Raw genomic sequence first — 14,153 nt, forward strand, 5'->3', positions numbered from 1 at the left:
TTGCTCCGCTGACCTTTGAAGCATTCAGTTTATCCCGGAAACTTCTTTGCTTTTGTTCCAGTCCAACTGAGCTGACCTTCCATGTATTGAGTATTGTCCTTCCCTTCACCTAAAGCAGTTCTTCTCTACTAATTAATCAGTAAAAAACCCTCTCCCACCTCCCTCCCTCCCCGCCTCGTAACCACAAAAGTATGTGTTCTTCTCAGTTTATACTATTTCTCAAGATCTTATAATAGTGATCTTATACAATATTTGTCCTTTTGCCTCTGACTGATTGCGCTCAGCATAATGCCTTCCAGGTTCCTCCATGTTATGAAATGTTTCACAGATTCGTCACTGTTCTTTATCGATGCGTAGTATTCCATTGTGTGAATATACCACAATTTATTTAATCATTCATCCATTGATGGACACCTTGGTTGCTTCCAGCTTTTTACTATTGTAAACACAGCTGCAATAAACATGGGTGTGCATATATCTCTTTGTGTGAAGGCTCTTATTTCTCTAGGGTATATTCCGAGGAGTGGGATTTCTGGGTTGTATGGTAGTTCTATTTCTGTTTAAGATAACGCCAGATAGATTTCCAAAGTGGTTGTACCATTTTACATTCCCACCAGCAGTGTATAAGAGTTCCAATCTCTCTGAAGCCTCTCCAACGTTTATTATTTTGTGTTTTTTGGATTAATGCCAGCCTTGTTGGAGTGAGATGGAATCTCATCGTAGTTTTAATTTGCATTTCTCTAATGGCTAATGATCGAGAGCATTTTCTCATGTATCTGTTAGCTGCCTGAATATCTTCTTTAGTGAAGTGTGTGTTCATATCCTTTGCCCACTTCTTGATTGGGTTGTTTGTCTTTTTCTGGTTGAGTTTTGACAGAATCATATAGATTTTAGATATCAGGTGCTGGTCGGAGATGTCATAGCTGAAAATTCTTTCCCAGTCTGTAGGTGGTCTTTTTACTCTTTTGGTGAAGTCTTTAGATGAGCATAGGTGTTTGATTTTTAGAAGCTCCCAGTTATCTGGTTTCCCTTCATCATTTTTGGTAATGTTTTGTGTTCTGTTTATGCCTTGTATTAGGGCTCCTAACATTGTCCCTATTTTTTCTTCCATGATCTTTATTGTTTTAGTCTTTATGTTTAGGTCTTTGATCCACTTGGAGTTAGTTTTTGTGCATGGTGTGAGGTATGGGTCCTGTTTCATTTTTTTGCAAATGGATATCCAGTTAGGCCAGCACCATTTGTTAAAAAGACTGTCTTTTCCCCAATGAACTGACACTGGGCCTTTGTCAAATATCAGCTGCTCTTTTGTGGATGGCTTTATATCTGGGTTCTCAATTCTGTTCGATTGGTCTATGTGCCTGTTGTTGTACCAGTACCAGGCTGTTTTGACTACTGTGGCTGTATAATAGCTTCTGAAATCAGGTAGAGTGAGGTCTCCCACTTTCTTCTTCTTTTTCAGTAATGCTTTACTTATCCGAGGCTTCTTTCCCTTCCGTATGAAGTTGGTGATTTGTTTCTCCATCACATTAAAAAATGACATTGGAATTTGGATCAGAAGTGCATTGTATGTATAGATGGCTTTTGGTAGAATAGACATTTTTACTATGTTAAGTCTTCCTATCCATGAGCAAGGTATGTTTTTCCACTTAAGTAGGTCCTTTCTAGTTTCTTGTAGTAGTACTTTGTAGTTGTCTTTGTATAAGTCTTTTACACCTTTGGTAAGATTTATTCCTAAGTATTTTTTCTTCTTGGGGGCTACTGTGAATGGTATTGATTTGGTTATTTCCTCTTTGGTGTTCTTTTTGTTGATGTAGAGGAATCCAAGTGATTTTTGTATGTTTATCTTATCACCTTAGACTGTGCCAAACTCTTCTATTAGTTTCAGTAGTTTTCTGGAGGATTCCTTAGGGTTTTCTGGGCATAAGACCATGTCATCTGCAAATAGAGATAATTTTACTTCCTCCTTGCCAATCCGGATGCCCTTTATTTCTTTGTCTAGCCTAATTGCTCTGGTTAGGACTTCTAGCGCAATGTTGAATAAGAGCGGTGATAAAGGGCATCCTTGTCTGGTTCCCGTTCTCAAGGGAAATGCTTTCAGGCTCTCTCCATTTAGAGTGATGTTGTTGTTGTATAGATGCCCTTTATCATGTTGAGGAATTTTCCTTCAATTCCTATTTTGGTGAGAGTTTTTATCATAAATGGGTGTTGGACTTTGTCAAATGCCTTTTCTGCATCAATTGATAAGATCATGTGGTTTTTGTCTTTTGTTTTATTTATGTGGTGGATTCCATTAATGGTTTTTCTAATATTAAACCAGCCTTGCGTACCTGGTATAAATCCCACTTGGTCGTGGTGAATTATTTTTTTGATATGTTGTTGAATTCCATTGGCTAGAATTTTGTTGAGGATTTTTGCATCTATGTTCAGGAGGGATATAGGTCTGTAATTTTCTTTTTTTGTAATGTTTTTACCTGGTTTTGGTATCAGGGAGATGGTGGCTTCATAGAATGAGTTAGGTAGTATTCCGTCATTTTCTATGATTTGAAATACCTTTAGTAGTAGTGGTGTTAAGTCTTCTCTGAAAGTTTGGTAGAACTCTGCAGTAAAGCCGTCCGGGCCAGGGCTTTTTTTTGTTGGGAGTTTTTTGATTACCGTTTCAATCTCTTTTTTTGTTATGGGTCTATTTAGTTGTTCTACTTCTGATTGTGTTAGTTTAGGTAGGTAGTGTTTTTTCCAGGAATTCATCCATTTCTTCTAGGTTTGCAAATTTGTTAGAATACAATTTTTCTTAATAATCTGATATGATTCTTTTAATTTCAGTTGGGTCTGTTGTGATGTGGCCCTTCTCGTTTCTTATTCGGGTTATTTGTTTCCTTCCTGTATTTCTTTAGTCCGTCTGGCCAATGGTTTATCACTTTTGTTAATTTTTTTTAAGAACCAGCTTTTGGCTTTGTTAATTCTTTCAATTGTTTTTCTGTTCTCTAATTCATTTAGTTCAGCTCTAATTTTTATTATTTGTTTTCTTCTGGTGCCCGATGGATTCTTTTGTTGCTCATTTTCTATTTGTTCAAGTTGTAGGGACAGTTCTCTGACTTTGGCTCTTTCTTCTTTTTGTATGTGTGCATTTATTGATATAAATTGACCTCTGAGCACTGCTTTTGCTGTGTCCCAGAGGTTTTGATAGGAAGTATTTTCATTCTCGTTGCATTCTATGAATTTCCTTATTCTCTCATTAATGTCTTCTATAACCCAGTCTTTTTTCAGGAGGGTATTGTTCATTTTCCAAGTATTTGATTTCTTTTCCCTAATTTTTCTGTTATTGATTTCTACTTTTATGGCCTTGTGATCTGAGAAGATGCTTTGTAATATTTCGATGTTTTGGATTCTGCAAAGGTTTGTTTTATGACCTAATATGTGGTCTCTTCTAGAGAATGTTCCATGTGCACTAGAAAAAAAAGTATACTTTGCAGCAGTTGGGTGGAGAGTTCTGTATAAGTCAACGAGGTCAAGTTGGTTGATTCTTGTAATTAGGTCTTCTGTGTCTCTATTGAGCTTCTTACTGGATGTCCTGTCCTTCTCCGAAAGTGGTGTGTTGAAGTCTCCTACTATAATTGTGGAGGTGTCTATGTCACTTTTCAGTTCTGTTAAAATTTGATTTATGTATCTTGCAGCCCTGTCATTGGGTGCATAAACATTTACTCTGGTTATATCTTCCTGGTCAATTGTTCGTTTTATCATTATGTAGTGTCCTTCTTTATCCTTTGTGGTGGAGTTGAGTTTAAAGTCTATTTTGTCAGAAATTAATATTGCTACTCCTTTTTTGCTTATTGTTTGCTTGATATATTTTTTTCATCCTTTGAGTTTTAGTTTGTTTGTGTCTCTAAGTCTAAGGTGTGTCTCTTGTAGGCAGCATATAGACAGATCGTGTTTCTTTATCCAGTCTGAGACTCTCTGTCTCTTTATTGGTGCATTTAGTCCATTTACATTCAGCATAATTATAGATAAGTGTTTAGTGTTGTCCTTTTGATGCCTTTTTATGTGTGTGGTTGACAATTTCATTTTTCCACTTACTTTTTTGTGCTGAGATATTTTTCTTTGTAAGTAGTGTGATCCTCATTTTCACAGTATTTGACTTTATGTTTGCTGAGTCGTTACGTTTTTCTCGGTTTTTATTTTGAGTTATGGAGTTGTTATACCTCTTTGTGGTTACCTTAATATTTACCCCTATTTTTCTGAGTAAAAACCTAACTTGTATTGTCCTATATCGCCTTGTATCCCTCTCCATATGGCAGTTCTATGCCACCTGTATTTAGTCCCTCTTTTTGATTATTGTGATCTTTTACATATTGACTGCAATGATTCCCTGTTTTGAGCATTTTTTTTTAATTGATCTTAATTTGTTTTTGTGATTTCCCTATTTGAGTTGATATCAGGTTGTTCTGTTCCGTGACCTTGTGTTGTGCTGGTGTCTGATATTATTGGTTTTCTGACCAATTTCCTTTAGTATTTCTTGTAGCTTTGGTTTGGTTTTTGCAAATTCTCTAAGCTTGTGTTTATCTGTAAATATCTTAATTTCGCCTTCATATTTCAGAGAGAGTTTTGCTGGATATACGATCCTTGGCTGGCAGTTTTTCTCCTTCAGTGCTCTGTATATGTCATCCCATTGCCTTCTTGCCTGCATGGTTTCTGCTGAGGAGTCTGAACTTATTCTTATTGATTCTCCCTTGTAGGAGACCTTTCTTTTCTCCCTGGCTGCTTTTAAAATTTTCTCTTTATCTTTGGTTTTGGCAAGTTTGATGATAATATGTCTTGGTGTTTTTCTTTTGGGATCAATCTTAAAGGGGGTTCTATGAGCATCTTGGATAGATATCCTTTCGTCTTACATGATGTCAGGGAAGTTTTCTATCAGCAGATTTTCAACTATTCTCTCTGTATTTTCTGTCCTCCCTCCCCGTTCTGGGACTCCAATCACACGCAAGTTATCCTTGATAGAGTCCCACATGATTCTTAGGGTTTCTTCATTTTTTTTAATTCTTTTATCTGATTTTTTTTCAGCTATGTTAGTGTTAATGCCCTGGTCCTCCACATTTCCCACTCTGCATTCTAATTGCTCGAGTCTGCTCCTCTGACTTCCTATTGCATTGTCTAATTCTGTAATTTTACTGTTAATCTTTTGGATTTCTGCATGCTGTCTCTCTATGGATTCTTGCAACTTATTAATTTTTCCACTATGTTCTTGAATAATCTTTTTGAGTTCTTCAACAGTTTTATCAGTGTGTTCTTTGGCTTTTTCTGCAGTTTGCCTTATTTCGTTTCTGAGGTCATCCCTGATGTCTTGAAGCATTCTGTAAATTAGTTTTTTTATATTCTGTATCTGATAATTCCAGGATTGTATCTTCATTTCGGAAAGATTTTGATTCTTTTGTTGGGGGGGTTGTAGAATCTGTCATGGTCTGCTTCTTTATGTGGTTTGATATCGACTGCTGTCTCTAACCCGTCACTAAGATATTGTAGTGATTTATTCTATATTTGCTCACTGAGTCTTATCTTGTTTTGTTTTCTTTCAATATACGTGGATGGGCTACTAGATTGTGCTGTCTTGATTGTTGTAGCCCTTGACTTACTTATGACCTATTACCAGCTGGTTTGGGCTATTGCCAGATATATATGTCTGAGTCCATTCACTATTCTTGAGTAGAATCTGATTTTGGGTCATCAAGTGTGTGATGCACCCTATCACCTATCCACCTTGAGAAGTAGTGGTGATAGTTGTGTGCACCAGATTCTATTAGCAGCTGGGGTTCACACTCCAGGGGTGGCAGGATGCTGATAGGCTTCCCCCAAGTGTCAGTGAGGTAGGTGTGTCTCTATTCCTAAAGCACCTTGGTGGGAGGGCTCTGCAGCTGTACCTTAGGCCCCCAATGCAAGTACCTCTACAGATTGGTAGGTGTCACCCTCCTTAGACCCCTAAGGCAGGAGACTAGGTGGTCTGGGGAGGAGCTTCAGCCGTCAGTTCCCTGTTGTGGGTCAGTTAGGGCTCCGTTGAATACGCAGGAATATCAGACCTGGGAAACTTGTTTTTCCAGTAAATCTGCTAAAAAAAAATGCAGTCAGATCCCTATCAGAAATGCCTTTGCATTATAATAGCCACCTTGTTCCCTGTAGAGATGAAAGCCCGAGATATGGATCACATATGCTTGGCTGAAGCTGGTTCTGTGTTTTTAGTCCAACTGGGGAAGGATTTTTGGTCCCTGGGTTTTTTGTGATTGCTTCTCTCAGGCCAGAAGAAAGGGTTCGGACAACACCAAAAAGAAAAGGGAAGAGAAAAGCTGCGGAGCCATTCTCCCTCTGGCTCAGAAAATTCCAATGTTAATGAAGCCACCTGGGAAGGGGAGGGGAGGGTTCAGAAAAACAGGAGGGTGTAGCACCCCAGAATATAGACAAAGTTGCTTATCTTGCTTGGGATGACTATTTTATCTGAGATTCCCAAGGGGCATGTCGCCTATGTGTGCTGGCTGGGTAGAGATTGCCCCCGAGGGTCTGGCCCGCAGAAGCTGAGGTCAGTTCCTCCGCTGCCAATCCAAAGCCCAGCATCAAGGTTCCCCTGCTGGGATGCTGCATTCCCAGCTCCAAATCCAGTCGCTGCCTCCCGTCGACTTCTCCTCCCGCCAGCCGTGTCGCCGTGCCGCCCGCGCTGACCAGCTGGGCCCTCTTCCAAGGTCAGTTCAGGGGGGTAGGGCTGCACCCCACGTTTGCACCGTCACAGGATGTTGTGCTCAGCCCTGCTGTGCCCAGTCCTAAGCCCGGCGCCAAGGTTACCTGACTGGAATGCTGGCTCCAGCCTCCGAAAACAGTCTCTACTTCCCTGTAGTAGTTCGATCTCTGTCTCTGTCACTCAGGTCAACTCTTTAAATCTGTGTTTGTTGTTCAGGGTTTGTAGATTGTCATGTATGTGATCGATTCACTTGTTTTTCCAAGTCTTTGTTGCAAGAGGGATCCGAGGTAGCATCTACCTAGTCAGCCATCTTGGCCCCCTCCCTCTCCATAACATTTTTGAATGATGTTCACATGTCAGTCAAAACACAATTAACTGAGAGAATAGTGTACTCCTTGAATGTATTTTTTATACCTTGTAAGAAACTTAATAATATGGTTGCTGTTATTAGAGGTTATGGATCTAAAAAGATACACATATTAATTACTTGAGAATTAAAAATTTGTGCACTTTCTTGATGTGTACCTACTTCATCGGGCTCTGTTTTAGCTTTTTGATAGCCAAAACAGAGCAAGAGTCTGGTTCAGAAACATAGTTACAGGCATATTTAAAGGAGCCTACAAGATTCTGGAAACCCTGGTGGTATAGTGGTTAAGAGCTATGACTGCTAGACAGCAGTTCTAATCCACCAAGCCCTCCTTGGACACTCTATGGGTCAGTTCTACTCTGTCCTGTAGGGTCACTATGAGTTGGATTCAACTCAAATACAACAGGTTATACACAACTCAAGGACACTCTTAGTTACTCATTACATAAGTAGAAGCTAAAAGCCACTGAATGTCATAGGCAATATAGCTGCCACTGGAAAAAGTCATTTTATGAAAACATTTCAGAGTTTCAGTAAATTCCAAGAACCCCTCTGCTTTTCCAAGTGGCATTTCTTATGTGGTACACTGTGATATGTTTGGGAAAGGTAAGATGATGGAAAAAGTATATGGGGAGGGATTGTTTTGAAAATGTTTTTAGGGTTTCCTCTTCCACAATATTTTCTCGACTAATCCACACTCTTTTCAAATTTTTACTTATGAAAAGCAGAATGGAATAAAAGCGTGTTTACATAGATTCATGTCCAAACAATGTTTGGCTGGTACCAGGTTTAGTGGATTTTCTGTAATTCAGAAGATACATTCATGGCATCTCATTAACTCTTCTTCCTTCCATATCATAGTTATATATTACACCATCAAAAGACTGATTTAATTTGGATATGGGCCTCTTTAATCACATCTGGTGGATTTGAACTGAAGAAAAGGAAATCGTAAGGCAGATAAATGATTCATTCTATTCTTAATTAGTGGATGGCTGAAATGGATTAAACAACTTGATTAATTGCAGGCATCATCTCCCTGAATTTGTGTAAGGACAGGTTGAATATCTTCTTTCCAGAATTTTTGTTTAGAGATCTTATATTTCAAATAAGAACTTGGCCAGAAGGCCTGAACTTTCTGTATTTCTTCTTGGGAGTCTACAGAAATGGAGAAAACATAATATCAAAGACTTTAGTCTGTGCTAGCCTGTCTACATTCCTCACTGTTACCTCCATTCTGTCTCTCTTTACATCACAACCTTCTCACACATCCACTAATGACTGATGGCAAATATTATTGTCCAGATATGATATTACCAATGCCTGATTGTAAGGATTAGTACTATAGTTGAATTCCTATATCTTGACTTCTTTCTTCAGGAAATTGTCATTCATATTTTGATATGCACTTTATTTAAAAAAAAAAAAAAGTGGTAATCCAACTTTATTTGTGCTCAGCTAAATAAAAAATAAATTTCAATGGAGCACCAGAACCTTAAACGTAAAAGTGGCATAGTGACAGTAGATTTGGGTATATGTATAACACAGCAAACAAACTGATACATACTGCTGATAGGGGCTGTTTAAAGACACCTGTAAGAACAGAGCAGTAATAATGCTCAATGACTCAGTAGGTGGAAGGTACTCTTTCAAAGACAGAGGCAATAGTTTTTAACCCTCCTAGTAAATCCTCCCCAGAAACATGCTAGGTCAAAATGCCACTCTAAATCGTTTTGTCCTTTAATAAGTCACTCTTCCTTACCACACCTCAGTTTTCCCCATATGAAAGACAGGGTCAGAATAGATTATCTCTGTAGTCCTTTCCAGCTTGCAAATTCTGTCTCTTTCTATCTATGACTCTACCAAAAATATAAACAAAAGCAAAAACATTGCTGAGTCGATTTCAACCATGTGTTACAGAGTAGAACTGGTCTATAGTTTTCTTGACTGTAATCTTCACAGAAGCAGATCACGAGGTCTTTCTTCCGTGGTGCTGTGGAGAACGATGCTGGTGAGGAGTGAGCTTCTTTAAATTTTTTTTTCACCTGGTAGATTATACAACAAAACATGGCTCTTCCCAGGTAGTGAGATTTTGGTTAGTTTTTTCTGTCTTTAAACAATTATTTATTTTGTGCCTGTGGTTAAAGGGAGAGTATGTGTGTATGCATGTGTAAGTGCTTATGTGGTGTGTGGGTGTGCACATATTTGTAGAGTATATTATGAAATTAAAAGATAATGCTTACATAGGGAGTGGTGAGCCAGAAATAATGAATCATGATTGGCTAGAGATCATTTAAGTATTTTTTTTTTAATCATGTCTAATCTTGGACATCAAAGTAGATAGGAAGATAAAAATAATAGGAAATAAGTTTGGGCTATATTCAATACCTGAACTGTTCACTTTAAATATGCTCCGCTAAAAAAAAAAAAAAAAAAAAAAAAAATTTTTTTTTTATTACAGGGTTTAACTACAAAATTAGAGGGAAAAGAATTTCTTATCAGATGATGTGGATTATCTAGATAAACAAATTGTAAGAATCATGACCATGAATTCACATATTATCAAGCTCTTAATCTATAAACAAAATAGTAAGAGTTATCATAAATACGACATAGATGTGTGTGGAAATAACAAGATTTAATTTAGATGAAAACATACTCCAATCTCTGTACAAAACCAAACCTAACCCATTGCCATTGAGTCAACCTGACTCATGGTGATCCTGAGTGCTATAGAGAACTATGTACCATAGGATTTTCTTGGCTGTAAACTTTATGGAAGAAGATTGCCAGGCCTTTCTCCCATAATGCCAACTTCTGGGTTAATAAATGAGTGTTTAACCCTTTATGCCACCTAGGACCTTGCAAAATCTGTACAGAGCTATCAAAACGTAAAAAGTATTACTGTCATTATTATTTAATAGATTTGCATCACAATAGAAATATTTCCAGATGAGTGGGTTCACTTCAAGCAATTCTAGAATTCTTCCTTTAATTATTTTTAATTACAGAAAGTGAGAAAGGACCTGAGGTTAAAATATGAAGACAGTAAAATGATGCTAACTTTTCACTTCCATTTACTTATTTTGGGGATTTCATACACCAAAGCAATGGCCACTGAGAACCACTTTCTTTACTGACTTCATATTCTTAGGGTTTTCTGAGAGAAAGGATGTGCAGTAGGGGCTCTTTGTGCTTTTTCTCCTGATTTAGGGCATAACCATGATTGCAAATCTAGGGATAATCCTACTGATCAAGATGGAATACAGACTTCACATACCATATATTATTTCCTGAGCAATCTGTCTTTCTGTGATGTCTCCTACTCCTCCACTGCCTCTCCAAAGATGCTGACCGATTTCTTATCTGAGCAGAAGAGGGTTCCAGATGTATTTTGGGTTGGTCTTTGCCAATATGGAATGTCTCATGTTGGCTGCCATGGCCTGTGACTGTCGTGTAGCCATTTGCAATCTACTTCTTTATACAATTTCCGTGTCTAGGAGGGTTCTGTGTTACCTGATTGGCTCTGTGCCCTGGAGCAGTTGAGCCAATGAAATGTACTCCAAGTCAGAAAGAGAAAGAAAGTTTATTAGGAGCTGACACCAACGGAGAGACCAGCAACAACATATGCTGTCTTTATGGAGTTCCGAAAAGCAATGTTTACAGCTGAGCTTATATATCATTTTTGCAAGGATTACATACTGTCTTCAAGCACAAAGCCCACAGAGGGTGGAATGAGTATACGCTACAAAACAACTACAAGAAACTCTTTATTAAACTAAAGATATGCATGCCAGACATCTGGACTCTAATCTTTTTGTTTGTAACAGGCAAAAAAAAAAAAACTTATATAAAAATTTCTAAGCTAGTGAAACTGGCCTGCCAAGTGTACTCTGACTGAGATAAGCAGCAAGAAGAAAATTACAGACCAAAAGTGCCAGCCAGCCTTCCTAGCTGCCACCTTGAAGGCTGAAGTTGATCCTCCAAGAGAAGAAAGAAGAAAAGGGAGACCAAGGCTGCCAAGAAGGCCTTGCACCCCTTTGAAAGGAGACCAGTACAGCTGGTAATAAAAAGGGACATTGAAAGTGAGAGTGTACAAAATACTAAGCAAAAAATAGCTTACTTAGGTATTTCCATTACAAATGGGAGAAATCGGGGGGAAAGAAGGCATAACAGGCACCAGGCAAATCTGCAGAATGCATTACATTAGCCCTCAAGGCTTTGCAAATAATCCTTTGTTCTCTAATACCATTTATCCAAGAACTCTGCCTTCCAGAATCTAGGTATTGGCCACAATCTCTCGATTCTAAGTGGAGGCCCCTCAGCCCTGGGCTTCAGCTCCACCTTCCAGGCCCACTGGGACAGCAACTCTGTACTCTCAATTTAGGCGGGCTATTCTCCTAATCCATCTGAGTGGTGACTCCACCATTAGGAACACCAGAGGCTGTGTCTCCATCCTTTGAAACCCCAGAGGTCTTAGACCGAGGCAGCTCAGCTTCCTGTGTTCCTTGGCCTCTCGGCCTTCAAGTCACATGCCCTCATCTTCCTGCTGGGGCAAGTGTTCCAAAGCTCAGTAACTCCACAGATAAGTGCTTGGGAGCACCCTACTCTGCCAGGAAGCCACCTGTCCACAGGCACTCAGTTCTCAAGCTCTGTGTGTTGACTCCAGTGCTGCCTGGCACTTGTCTCCTGGTTCTCCTGCTGCCAGTTTGCTGCTGCTGCCAGCCCCCTGTTGTTATTTCTAACCATCTATGCCTCCTCTGGTATTAATAAAAAAAAAATAGTTCTCCTCAAATCCTTCCAAGTCTTCTATCTGCTCATGGTTTCAAAACCACTTCCATATTTTAGATAGCTGTTAGAACAGCACCCCACTGTTGGTATCAAATTCTGTCTTAGTAATCAAGTACTGCTGTAACAGATGGAAACTCTGGTGGCATAGTGGTTAAGAGTTATGTCTGCTAACCAAAGGTCAGCAGTTTGAATCCACCAGGTGCTCCTTGGAAACTCTATGCGGGCAGTTCTAGTCTGTCCTATAGGGTAGCTATAAGTCAGAATCTACTCGATGGCAATGGGTTTGTGGGTTTGCTGTAACAGAAATACCACAAGTGAATAGCTTTAACAAAGAGAAATTTATTTCCACACAGTAGGGTGAGTATGAAGGTAGGAAAGAAAAAATGAAAAGGATGTGTGTCATGGTTAAGGTTGTGTGTCATCTACTCTGGGCCTTGATTCTTAGTGGTTTGACAGTTGTATGATGTAGTGATCCCTTCCATAACGAGATTTGGTATACCACCTCCGTGATGGAATCTTCTGTGTGTAGCCAATCAGTTGAAGGGCGTTTCCTTGGTTGTATGGGCTCCACAGAATATATGTGGACATTCTGGCAGGACTTGGAGGGCTTTCCCTCCTTCTGGATCCTGAAGCTGGCACCTGTTTTGTTAATCTCCAGGTTTTAGGACTTGAGCTGGCAGCTTACCTGCAGTCTTGCCTGCCAGTTTCAAAGCTTGTGACCAACAGCCCCACTCTCTGACCTGTTGATCTCGGGTTCACTAGCCCCTGTGGCTACGTGAATCAGGAGAAGCTTTTATCATGACCCAAGGACTTAGGACGTTCCAGGCTCTGCAATTGCGTGAGCCATTTTCTTGATATAAATCTCGATATATACTTATATGCTTTACTAGTTTTATTTCTCTAGACAGCACAGCGTAAGACAATGGATGATGCTTCTTTTGGACCTAATGTCTTCTCAAGTAATCTATAATCTTTTGGAAATGTTACCAATGAACTACTTGCTGTCTTGAATAGCAGCATGCAGGAGTGCATTTGAGTCATATTAAATTCCAAGCAAAGAAGTTTCTAAAAGAGTTTCCTCTATAACGGAAGGTACAAAGATAACTCTAGCTAACTCATAGTTCTCCCATGTGATGATTGTAACGTGTTTAAGGTCAAATTTGATCTGCATATTGACCACAATAAACTTATGGAATGATGATGATGCATTTTAATTCTAAAGAGGGTATTTGCAGTTCATTCAATAAAGCATTTTAAGCCCAAGAAAATAGTGCCTAAATGGAACAAAATGATTTGTAAAATTTGTAAGATCCCTGTGCCTAAGCTGGCACAAATAGAAGATGAATAATTCCTCATTAACCCACTGTTTGGGGAAGTCATGATTCAACTAGAGGTTTGGGCAGATGATGTGTAAGACCTTTCTATCTTGGTCTTCTATAGCGAAAGCTAGCATTCAAATATTTTAATCTACCCTATTCTAATTCAAACTCACCCTTTCCCTTCACTTGCTGTCTCTCTAATTCATATGCTTCTCATATTCCCATCATATAAAATATTATTATATAATAATATTTTAGACATTAATAATAAATTAATTACCAATCCCTGTTTACAATGGGTTAATATTTTTGGCCTTTTTTAATCTTAGTTGCTTCTTTCTGCATAGACACTGGTATACCTAAACATGAGCATATCACAGTTGTCACAGATTAGAGTACATTGTTGTTGTTGTTAGGTGCCATTGAGTAGGTTCTGACTCATAACAATACATGTATGATAATACCAACAACTATCAATGTACTGGTAATAAGCTAGCTGGCAAAATTTGATAAACTAAAAAGGTAATAATGTTCAATCAATAATCCAGTGTGTTTTTCACTCTTAAGTGCAGTAAATTTTAACATAGCTTTAAATCCGCTCTAGAAACGTATTATGAACTAGGAAAGTAATAGAGGGAAAAATGCGTCTGAATCTGTGTCTAAATTTACAGTAAGTGTGACCTTTAACAAATCCTGTATTCTTTGCAACTTAGTCCCTTTTCTGTGAAAAGAGAAATGCTAACTAGATAATCTTTATTGTGCTTTCCAACCGGCATATTCTGTATCTATATATGCATGATTCTATTACTGCGTTAACCTATCTAGGAGAGATTAAATAAATAAAACAGATGGGTGGTATGATATTCATCCAAAGGACTGTGTTGCATCTCTAGGCCAGCTTTACCTGCAATGGCAGTGACAATGATGACAATAAAATAGCATGAGTTGCAGGATCCATATT

Source organism: Elephas maximus, chromosome 13, assembly GCF_024166365.1.
Source record: "Elephas maximus indicus isolate mEleMax1 chromosome 13, mEleMax1 primary haplotype, whole genome shotgun sequence".
NCBI lineage: Eukaryota > Metazoa > Chordata > Mammalia > Proboscidea > Elephantidae > Elephas > Elephas maximus.